Raw genomic sequence first — 12,020 nt, 5'->3', positions numbered from 1 at the left:
AATGTTACATTTAGTTTACGTGAGTTTCTAAATAATGTCTCTCATTTCTATCAGTGTTAAAAATAAAATTTATCATACCCAGGAGTTCTGCCCGTATTTAAGAATTTCTTTCAATTTCTGAACCACATGTGTCACTTCCATTCTAAAATTTTTAAGTTTTGACATCTCATTCTTTAAATGTCTGTATTAAAGTATTTCATATGTCACTATATTTGTATTTACTTGTGTGATATGTTGTGTGATTGTTTTTAATGATTTCTCTTCTGCATTTCTGAGACTTAATATGTTTTTTTCAATGCCTTTTTATTTTTAATTTCTTTTAATCTAAGTTTTTTTTAACATCTAGTTGCAGTTTCTGGTGTTACTTTAGGTCTTAGGCTTTATAATTTTCCATAATCTGCTGCTTTTAATAATGTATTTATTCACCCTTTCAGGCCATTAAGTCTGTGTTTTCACAATTATTATTTTAAAGTATGATAGTCTGCTGAAGTATTCTGGAAGTCTTCTGGCATTTCCTACATTTATGTAATTTAGAATTCTATTTATGATGTTCATCAAAATTGGGATACACTGTATCATTACTTGATTCTTTCCAATTCTCCTCTTGATTTCCATGCGCAGTCAACTAATAAATATGAAGACTAAAATAAAAACAAATCCTTAAAAAAAATCTACTTTAAAATAACTGGCTATGCCAATATTAGTAGCTTTTCTGAATGATTCAGTTTTACATATTAATAGTTTATTAAGTTTTTATAAATACAGAACCTCTTAGCCCTTAGGCAATCTTATTTCTGTAAATTGCTGACATTCTCATGAAACTGATGATATGCATCATATTTTAGCTGCACACCCAATAACTGTGTATAATGACACCAAACATTTAACATTCCTCTCAGTATGATATATGACTCAACTGGAAAAATGTATTACATTTGCATATTACAATTGTATTACATATTACAATTGCATCATGAAAATTTTCTTTGTATCAAATATAAAAGTCAATATTAATTTCTTTCAACTCCATTAAACCTATACTACAGTACTTTTGAGTTGCAAGTAACAAACAAAATATTGCTCAATTTAGATTACTATGGGTCCAATATCTTGTGTTTATCTTTCATTACACATAACATGATGTGTACGATGGTGGCTAAAATTTAGGAAAAACATTGATTATAAATGTAAAAGTCATAGCGGTGTAGTAACTGCTACCGTATCACAGTTCTTGATTCCAGTTCCATTCAAGTACATACATAGTAGTGGGCAATGTACCAGTTAATCCGGTGTAATATATTACATTTTTCCATTATGAATTTTTAGAAAACTGGTGCTCTGAAAATAAGTGCAAACACATTTAAACATAAAAACAAATGCACATGCAAATGAAAATAGGAAATGTAATTTTAAGTTGGTACATTTGTGTCTTTGTGTATAGATGTTTATGAGAACTGTGTGTAACAAATAAGCCTACCCTTAAACAGCATTAAACAGAGCGCTGTGCAGTTCCACCGGATTATTGAGTCAACACAAACAGGAAGGACAGGAAGAAGTGCCAAGTTAGCATGGAAACAGCAGCAGTGGTGTGTCTGGGTGAGTATAGTAATTGAGTGATTGAGAGAAAGAAAATGCACTTTTATTGGTTTAAGACAGATGAACACCTCCAGTCAAATCTTTTTGACTAGAGACTGTTAATATGTGTTTTGATGGATCATAGGCATATCTGTGTTAATTCATATATCAACCAGTAAATGTTTGTTATTTCGCAAAAAATAAGTTTTAGTCTGAAAAATATACAGAAAAAAATATACTTGCATCTACTGAAACATTCAGACTTTTTAGTTATACCAGCATATGTATTTTTGGGCCATACCTCACATTCATAGGCAAACAGAACTTTCTATGTTGAATTTACATACTGTACTTGCTCAGTGTTTCACAAGGTTTCTAAATTTTCTTTCACTTTGCAGAGAAGTACTATTTATACTGCAGATGCTACAGATGTTATTGTATAGAGTGTCATCCTGCATTGTACATATTCTAATGCATTTAGGGGACCGGTTGTAATTAAAAATTAATATTAAAATTGATGAAACAGCTATAATTATTACACAATACGATAATGCCTTTCCACTCATTTTCACATAGTATGTTGGCCCACGTCATATACTGTAGTATATGCTTTGCTTTCGTCCTGTGTTATGGTATCAATGAGAAAATGGTAGGAGCCCACCATGAATGGCCCATATAAGCACAGTGGCTGAGACAGATTGGAGATTCTCATCAGCCTAATAGAATGCTTATTTACTTGAAAAGGTAATGTCATTTGGAGGAACTGAAAAGTACACAATAAAAACAAACAAACTTTACACAGAAGCAATAATGGCCAACTTCAAATCATTACCTGCATGCAGATTTCTTATAAACAGCATATATATAAACTGCCTACAAATGTTTATATTTCTTGTTAACTTCTGTACAGCGTAGTAAGTGGCTGTTTAACCAGAAGTTATTAGGTAGCCATACGTTTTGTGTTATATCTCAAAAAGGGCCAAGTGAGTGAATGATTTAGGATAATGGAAGGTAGATTAACAATATCGTTGAAATACAATGTAAAACTACTTTAGAGCACATACATCTCGGTTTCTCTAGCGTGATGTATCCCAGGTTAAGTATATTAAATACACAATATTCACTTGAAGGAGGTGGTCTCTGACACTGGGACATCAGTCCATGGTCAGAAAAAGGCTATGTGCACTGAAAGACCATATGGTTAGATGAAAACTGATAAAGATTTGCTCTGCACATAGTTGGAGCAAGGAGTCCTCTAACATCTTTACAGAAAGGGGACACTTGTTTTTAACAAACAAATAACTTACAATATTCAAATGACTTAAGCCTAAGAGTTAGATATACAAAGGAATCAATTTAGTATTAAAGTAAAGAAAGCACTAGAGGCCAAGTGCAAATTTTCTGAAGGATGAAAAAAGAGGTGACCTGAACTTCAAACTGTTTATCACAAGCCATTCTTCTATTAAATTTATTCAGAAGAGAGGAACCCACATTTTATTTTTAAATGAAAAGTTTACCAATAGGATACTCTTACTGTAAGAGCTGATTCAATAATCATAAGGCTACTTTTTTAAAACTAGAAAAAAGCTGCAGTTGTATTTATTTCATTAGATTTACTAGAAGCTCCGCCACTGCTCGAGTCACTCAACAGTACACCTGCTGGGCACTGCAAGCCAAATACCAGATCATTTTTTTCTTAAAGCTCTCCATTTTATGTAAACATAAAAATATTCAATATTCAGCCTTTCAAATGTGTGGATATATATACTGTATGTTAGTTTAAAAAACCCGCTCTAATTTATTAACAGCCCAGGACTGGACCACAAATTATCACATGGCTCTCTTTCACAAATATCCAGTTGCTCTAACATGCATGTCTAAAAAAAAAATACATATACCAGAATATTCTTCACTAATGGTAAATGCATATTACAATAAAACAGCAATCTCAGTTTCTATTATGCTGAACCATTAGGATTGTCCTTTTTTGGACAATGTTTGGCAAATTAATTGCTTAACTAACTAATCAAGAAATATGTATTGTGATAAAGACTTTTACCTGGGTTTATGATTACAATTACTGTTGTTAATAATCATTTCAGCCACTCATCCAACTATTTTGTGAACTTCTTTATGCAGCAACTCATTGCTTTTTTGTAAAATAATTATAAAGGAACAAATGACCTAAACATTGCAGTGTTATTATTTATCTAAAGCATTCTTAGTGTTTCTTTGCCATGGTAGCCAGTAAAATCTGTGTGCAAATTTAACAGCATGGCAATATAGAATACAGTAAATTGGGGACTGCAGTAAAAGTAAATAAACAAAAGATGATATCTTCTTAGTTTACCTTTTTATGATATAGAGGAGATTAGAAATTACAACACATAGTATTTTTTCATGGTCCAGGATAAAAACAAATTATACCAGAAAACTCCTTTACTCTTCAGTAACCAACAAAAAAGTCAATTTATAAAATATTCTCCTAATTGCAGGGGTAGCTCATGAAATGATCTTCTACTACATTACCTTACCAGTTAATGCAAGTGGAAACAATGAAATAAGTGGAGAAGTAGCCTGGCACCCAACTCTTAATTTGGGCTTCTTTTTTCCACTGCCAGTTAAAAAGGAATTCAAAAAGTTACCTGACCACTCAAATGCTTGCATGGAGACAATATGGCACAGAACTTATGTATACACTTCGAGGTCATTTGCTCATGGTCTGTCATGTGCTGAATTCATGCACTTAGTTTCTGGGCAACAGAAGATGGTTGTGTACCTTTCATGCTGGCTACATTTATGGAATCGTGTCAGTGATAATCAGTTTCCTAGATTTATTACTACTACTTTAATATTCTCTACTAGGCTGTTAAAAATTTCTCCAGCTCATACTTGTACCAGACCATTTGCTATTCACATGTTTAAAACATCCACTTTTGTTTTAACCTAGAACTATCTTGATTATGAACCAGTCCTACTTAAGAAAATAAGCTGGTCAGATTCATTTAGTACAGCAAAAAAAGTAAGTTATTAAAAGTAATATACTACCATGTGTAAATAACTGTGTATAACAATCAATTTCATTATAAATATAGACAAAGAAGTCAAGATAAAAAGGTGCATAGCAGGGTAAAACTTTATCGTTACCCTGCCAGCTTAGGATGTCATAGCGACACTAATCATTCATTTCCCATTTGAATATGAAATTCTAAATCGATGTTTTACTATATAGCCATTTTTTTTCTGCCGACAACCATATTTTCATAAATTAGAACATGAACAATACATAAAAAGAAATAAATGTATTTTATTGTTACCTTAGACTGAATAAAGACCTAAGAAAACACTTTTCCCTCTGTGAATGGCTGTTGAATATTAAATGCACCTTGTGCCTAAGGCAAAAATCCACTGATGTCTGACATTCCCTGGCCTGTGTCATCTTATTAGTGTTCTTAAAACACAACAAATATTTCAAACAACAGGAAAATTAAACCAAGCTAAACCTATCTGTGCCACAGCTTGTGCCACCTCTTTCATATGAAGGATTGGCAGAGTCATTTCGGTCTTCCAAATAACTGATCAGAAAAGGAGATACAATATAAATAAAATTATTGTGCAAGATGTATAGAGAGGTAAAAAAAATATACACAGTATATAGCTAAGAAGATACATCAGTGAATGATTCTACAACAGGGGTCCTCAATCACGGTCAAGGAGGGCCGCAATGGCTGCAGGTTTTTGCTCCAACCCATTTGCTTAATAAGAAGCACTTATTGCTCAAGTAACACTTCTGTTTCACTTTAGTTGTTTCGCTTGTTAAGATTTTGAACCCTTATGGCTTATTTTAGTCTTAAACAGCTGTATTCTTGTTTTTTAATTGCTCCTAATTAGTAATAACATGCAAATAACAAAAGAAACCAGCATTTCTCCATTTAGCTTGTTACCATTTACACCTGTGTGTATTTATCATATACAAGTTGGTTTAATTAAATACTTGGAAGGAAAGTGAAGAGAAAAAAGTATAGGACTGAGAATTACTCATCCATTTTAGCCTTCAAATCATTTGGATGATATCCTTAGAAAGGGGAAGAAAATCTAGGATATGAGAATGACCTCATATAGCAGAGCTAAAGCACTAACAAGCCATGAAATTAAATTATTGGCAAGAATTGCTTTCTAATTAAGCAACCAGGTTAGAACAAAAACCTGCAGCCACTGCGGCCCTCCAGGACTGTGATTGAGGACCCCTGTTCTACAACAAACATAAATAAAATGTCACTAAAGGCTGGAATGAGATGTACAGTAAACAGGAAATATCGAAAGCCAAACCTTGATGTTATACTGTATATTCAAAACTCTGAAATGCAGCAGAAGATATGAATAAAAATTGCTTTGACAAAGTAATATTGATGTCATTCTGCATTACTGTAAAAACAACAAGCTGCTCAGGCATTTAGTAAATCTTCTTTATAAACAGTTCCCTTATGTAACTGAAAACCACAGATGTACTTGTTTGGAACTGTTCTGCATTACGTGAAGGATTTGTTAAAATAAATCATCTGTACAAGATAAATATACAAATAAATTATTATAGTCTCCAGCTTTTTCTGAAGGCAAAGTTATGAAACATGCCTTGAATGCTACATTTCACTGGAAGACTAGATGATTCCAAAAAAAACTTTGACAGCTAGAGGAGAAAATCAAACTCAAAAAATGACTTAAGCTATGCTTTGTGTGTGCATGCACGTGTGTGTGTGTGCCTTTTGGTTGGCATTTTATTATTGTCAACTCTTCCGAGAAGACATGCAAGTTGAAACTGTATTGTATTATGTACTCTTTGTTCATGTTCAAGTTTACTGTTACGAGTACTAATTCCCCACAGCTATGACAGAGGAACACTATCTATACACCATTCTACTGCCCTTTGACTAACAATATATTTTAAACCGTAATTCATTTAAATATACATAATAAATGTTCATTTGCATCTTTATCATTCCATCCTTACTTTATATGATTCTCTGAAGCCAGAATGCATCTAACACCTTAGATTAGGAACACCTAAAGAATAATACATTAAACTGCAAGTTTTTGCCTTGCAAGATAAATATCCTGTACCCTGAGCCAGATTAATTCACGGGCTTACCTAGGATGAAACTCAGGGCCTAATGGGGGGTGGGGGTTTTGGTACAGGGGCACATACTATATATAGCTATAATATGAAGAAAAAAAATCATGTCATCTTTTAAATTCTGTCATGTATTTCTGGGTGCTTAAAATAAAACAAATTCATAACATTTTCACTTCAAAGAAACATTAAAAAAGTCTGGAACTTGTAGTCTAACTCGGTGGGTCCAGGGGTGCCTAAAGTGGCTCGACTCTCTTATATATACAGTAGTAGCAGCTGGTAATGGCATGCAGTCTTCAGCAGCACTATTTATCTTTAACATTTTTATTCTGTCAGCTTGTAGAGATTACAGACATTAAAGACATTAGTTTCTTCAAATTCATACCCTCACTCATTCCTGAAACAATCATTTTTTATATACTCAGTAATTAAGATAGAAAAAATATATCATGTTAAACATAATAATCTGAAAGATTACTATCATCTTTAAATGACAAACCTATTAGATTGATTAGAAAGGACTGCAAAAGAACATTACAATACATGTTAGGCAAAGAACAAACACTTATTAGAAAAGAAAGTGAAAAAGATAAACATCAAGCTGATTTTCTGCTTATATGGATTTGTATGTTTGCATACTGAAGCTGAACTCTAATCCACTGCGTGTTTTGTGCTTAGAATTCCTTGACCATAGAAGTTTAAAACATTTAAATTTAACAAACATTTTGAAACCAGGCATCCCACAAATGCTAAATCAAGCAATTGAATTCTTCCATTTTAAGGACCCTTAGTTACATGATCAGCAGAAAAAAGCAACAACAGAGAAATGAACATTTCTAAAAAAGAACCAAAGCCATACTTATTACCCAAGTCCAAAAAGTCTTCCACAATTGGCAAGAGCATAGTTTGTCCAGATGCCGTTCAATGAAACAAGTCAAGCACAGTTAAAAATTTGCTTGTAAATCTAAAAAAACTTCACCTTTCTGTGATATGGCTCCTTGCAGTACAAAATACTTCCACTCAGCTCAGCTACTTGCATTCATTTGTGAAATACTGCTTTGATAAATTTCATTTCATATAGTTGTTAAAAAAATGATGTATAATTTTACTTGTTATGACACATAATGAGGTGCAGGAGAAAACCAATTTTGATAGAAACTGGTCTAACCGGCCATTCAATTTCTGGGTTTCGGTTTTATTTGTGATGTCACTGTCATTCACTTTATTTTTTCATCCCATTACAATATTTTACTCCTCTTTTGTGTTTTTTAACCAAATATGGGTAGGGACAGGGAGCACAAAGATGTCAATGATGTTAATCTGGCCCAGCCTGTGCCTTTAAAATGTAGTAAACACTGAGAACTACAAAATAACATCAGAATATGATAGAGGATAAAGGGTTAAACAAAGTAGTGGACAGAGTTGAAAAGGTATCACTTAGAGAATTAAGACAAAAAGGCAGATATCTAAAAGTAGAATAAAGTATGTAAGTAAGGCAGTGTTTGTCATCATACAGCTTATACCTAAGTGCTATTATTTATAGTTCACATCCTGGAAATAATTAATGTAGGTACAATTAACCCATAGACTTTCTTACCTTGTGAATTAAGCAGAATGATGATGCACCAAAATCCAGTTGGATTACAGTAGGGAAAAAACACCAGAGAGGATGATCCAATTGTCATGCTGTTTAAATGGGTTTGTAGAATGTGGGGCCGGGTCAGCCATCAGGTGGTAGTCTTAAACCATTGGAGGCAATATGTGACCTAGGGAGAATTAGATTATTGGGTCGAGTGTTTCGAAAGTGTACAAGTTATTTCACATAAAGAGGAGAAGACCTTCTTAGTGAAGCAGCAGGGACATTATTTGTTAGTTTCTCTAACACCAAAGAGGCCACAATGTACAAAAAAAATTCTTGAAGTAACTGATGAGTTGAAAATTTGAAATAAGTATGAAATGAAGATGAATATGAAAATGCAAACTTACGAGAATTCTTATATAAAGCAGCAAGAAGTGAAGAAGAAGAAATTAACATAATGGTATAACTTTATGCAGCTAAAGCAATACTATACAAGGTCAGAACTGCAATATTATCTATACATATGAATATCCATCCATCCATCCATCCATTTTCCAACCCGCTGAATCCGAACACAGGGTCACGGGGGTCTGCTGGAGCCAATCCCAGCCAACACAGGGCACAAGGCAGGAACCAATCCCGGGCAGGGTGCCAACCCACCGCAGACATATGAATATGGTAATCAAAAATAAAATCACATATCAAATAATTCGGACCAAAGTAGCATTCATTAATTGCTACTGGGGTGAGAAAAAAAATCTGAATTCAAATGTTGTTTGAAACAAAGAACACTAAGGAATTCGAGTGGTAAGACAAAATAAGCAAATGGCAGGAGAAAAAAAGGAAACTAGCACAATTCTACTGAAAAAGAAGGACTGGCTCAGATATATTCTAAGAAGGTAACGTGTGGTGAGTAATGAACTTGAAAATAGAGTAGAGGCCAAGAGGACATCCAGGAAAAAGGAACTACACAAATAAGCTATAACAAACAGACAGAGGTAGGGAAAGTGACTTTAGGCAGAACACCTAATAAATTAGTCATTGAATAAAGTATATTTACACAAGTCTAAAATGTATCACTGTTGTTATTTTGAAATATTTAAGAGTACAGCATATATGCAGCTTTTATACGGATTAAATCATCTACAAAATTATATGTTTAAACGAAGTATACCAAAAGAAATGAAATTCCCCACTGCTGTAATTTTATTTGAATCTGCGTAACAATATTGATTTTTTAATAAAATGCCACAGCAATTGTTTGCATGTCATAAAGAATACATTAAAAATATTGGCTAAAGTGCTAAATGTTGTAAATTAGATTTAGACATGCTAAGCATGTTATTAAAGTATGCACAACTGGTGTTCTTTAAAATACCTGCTAATAAAAATGAAATTCAGTTGAATTCTGCCTCCAATGAGGAAAAAAAGTTAACGGATGTAGATTAAATTGAAAAAGTGTATTGATTTACAATAGTTGTGCAGCTGAATATATTGGCAAAAATTGCTTTTTTAAGCTCCAACCAGGAAATTTCTAAAAATATAACAATGATTTCTTTGTTAAGTATAAAAACAGTTTGGGTTATACAATGGTAAGGCTGTTAGTAGTGCAGCCCACTGGCTCAACATTTCTTTCACAGTTCAGTTTTAATAATAATAATAATTCATTACATTTATATAGCGCTTTTCTCAGTACTCAAAGCGCTATCCACACAGGGAGGAACCGGGAAGCGAACCCACAATTTTCCACAGTCTCCTTACTGTAAAGCAGCAGCACTACCACTGCACCACCTGTGAGGATTTTATAAAATGGGATGTCAAATTTGGCCTGGTGGTCCTCTGTAATAGACTGGCATCCCATCTGGTGTTTGTCCCAGCCCTGCAACTGTTATTTCTAGGACAGAATCCAGGTCCCAATAACCCTATAATGTTCTTTGTGGTAAATGGCTGCAAGGCGTTTACTCAGGGACACACAATAAATATTATAATGCTAAAGCTTTGCCATCTAATCTCTGATTTACCTTGTCAATGAGCAAGCTGTAACCTCTCCAATAAGCTCTTCTGCTTTGCTCTTTTTTGGGTTACGCCTCTTTACAGGAAGTCAAGTGACAGCAAAAAGCTTCAATAAATATAAACGGCACAGAACAACACACAAAGTACAGTAGAATAGAAAAAAAATTAACATTATCACTCTAGCTCTTGGTCCTAAATGTGCATCCAGTGTTGCAACCTATGCCAATATAAACTAGAACCCACTTTTCCAGATGGGTCATACACATCAAACAAAACCACAGGCCTGAAGCAAACATGCTTTTACTGAGTAATACACATGCTTTATGATACTCTTTTCATGTGAGAAAAGAAAAATATTCAAAAAAAAAAAAAAGAAAAACAATTATAAAACAGTATTTGTGTATACAGTCAGCATGGCCATGAACACAAAATGAGTATATATATTCTCAATAAACAACAATGTTCAATTATAAAGTAAAACACTGTAAACATATATATTATACTCCTAAACTTCTAGAACTAAAATCACCAACTGCTACCTTCATCTATAATGAAACCTTTATGGATTTCTGTTCAAATTAAAAACAGAGAGGTGTATTTATAAAAAAAATATAATGTGGAAAATGTCTTTCTTTGGAAACTGTCTGATGACAGGCCTACATTTCCAATGCTAAGTTAACATCTAGACTCACTAGTGACAATCCAAAATTTTAACCCAATTGTAGCACACTCTGGTATACGTTCCACTGGAGCATAAAATATGTACAAATGAATGGGGTAGAGAATTTCACAGATAAAAGAAATACCTGAGTTCAAATTTGTACCCAGCTGTTGCAAGATGACTACTAATAGCTATTGCACACTGCCCTGCTGCACACACACTTACTGATAAAGCTATGATCCAGCCAAGCATACAACTTAAAAGTGCAGGGTCTTCATGGTCACAAACAGCCATAAAGTAGCTTTCACACATAAGCCTAGTTGCATGGCCTTCATTTTTATAATATTTATGAATAGTAGTTACAGGCTAGACTCTGCCAGTATGGAGTTTACATGTTTTCTCTGTATCTATACTGGTTTTCTCTAAGATATCCTGGTTCTACTTCCATATCCCAAAGATGTACAATCCTGTATAAGTAACTGTTGAGGACTTCGAGTCCCAAAGCACATAAATCCTAATAAGTTCCAAAATAAATAAATAAATAAAATAAAAAACACTAGAGAGGAGGGGATGCACCAAACCCCAGCTAGAAATAAGGGCAACACAGAATCTTTATGAAAATAAAGTTTAACTCCATAAAAATGCATGTAACAAAAATAAAGCTATTGAGAGCACAGAAGGTAAAATACAATCCAGGTAAAACAAGATCCTAATACAGACGTCTAGAACAATATAAAAAAACAGAGCAATAAGGTTCAGAAATTCAATAAATCAAAACAAATACAAGAAAGCCCACCAACTCCTGAATATATTAGAAAAGAACCACCCAGAACTGTGGGAGATCCTGTGTATTTATAGGGTAGAGGACAGTTCCAGACAGATATTGGCAGGTGGCCATGCCTCATGGGTGACCGCTCACAAAACACATGGAAAAATTACATAAGAAGACTGAATACAAAGACAAAACCAGAAATAAAGAAAGATGCAAATAATCAACACAAAAAAAATTTAAAAATTAACAAAAGAGACGTCAGACATGAATTTGAATCCCCAGGTGGGGAGGA

The 12,020-nt window shown here is 33.6% G+C and overlaps 1 protein-coding gene across 4 annotated transcripts in view; it reads right to left on the bottom strand.

Moving 5' to 3' along the window:
• LOC114652120 (phosphatidylinositol 4-phosphate 5-kinase type-1 beta-like) overlaps positions 1 to 12,020 on the bottom strand; it is a 181,504-nt gene that overhangs the window by 141,091 nt on the left and 28,393 nt on the right. For 2 of the 4 annotated variants that reach the window (XM_028802324.2, XM_051927787.1), the window contains exon 2: positions 8,301 to 8,469. The exons of the other annotated variants lie outside the window; for them this stretch is intronic. The gene's annotated coding sequence lies outside the window, so the exon portion shown is untranslated. The remainder of the gene's footprint in view (positions 1 to 8,300; positions 8,470 to 12,020) is intronic. 4 annotated transcript variants of the gene reach the window in all.

This window comes from Erpetoichthys calabaricus, chromosome 5 (genome assembly GCF_900747795.2).
Source record: "Erpetoichthys calabaricus chromosome 5, fErpCal1.3, whole genome shotgun sequence".
Classification (NCBI taxonomy): domain Eukaryota; kingdom Metazoa; phylum Chordata; class Cladistia; order Polypteriformes; family Polypteridae; genus Erpetoichthys; species Erpetoichthys calabaricus.
This window is presented reverse-complemented; position numbering and strand designations above follow the sequence as displayed.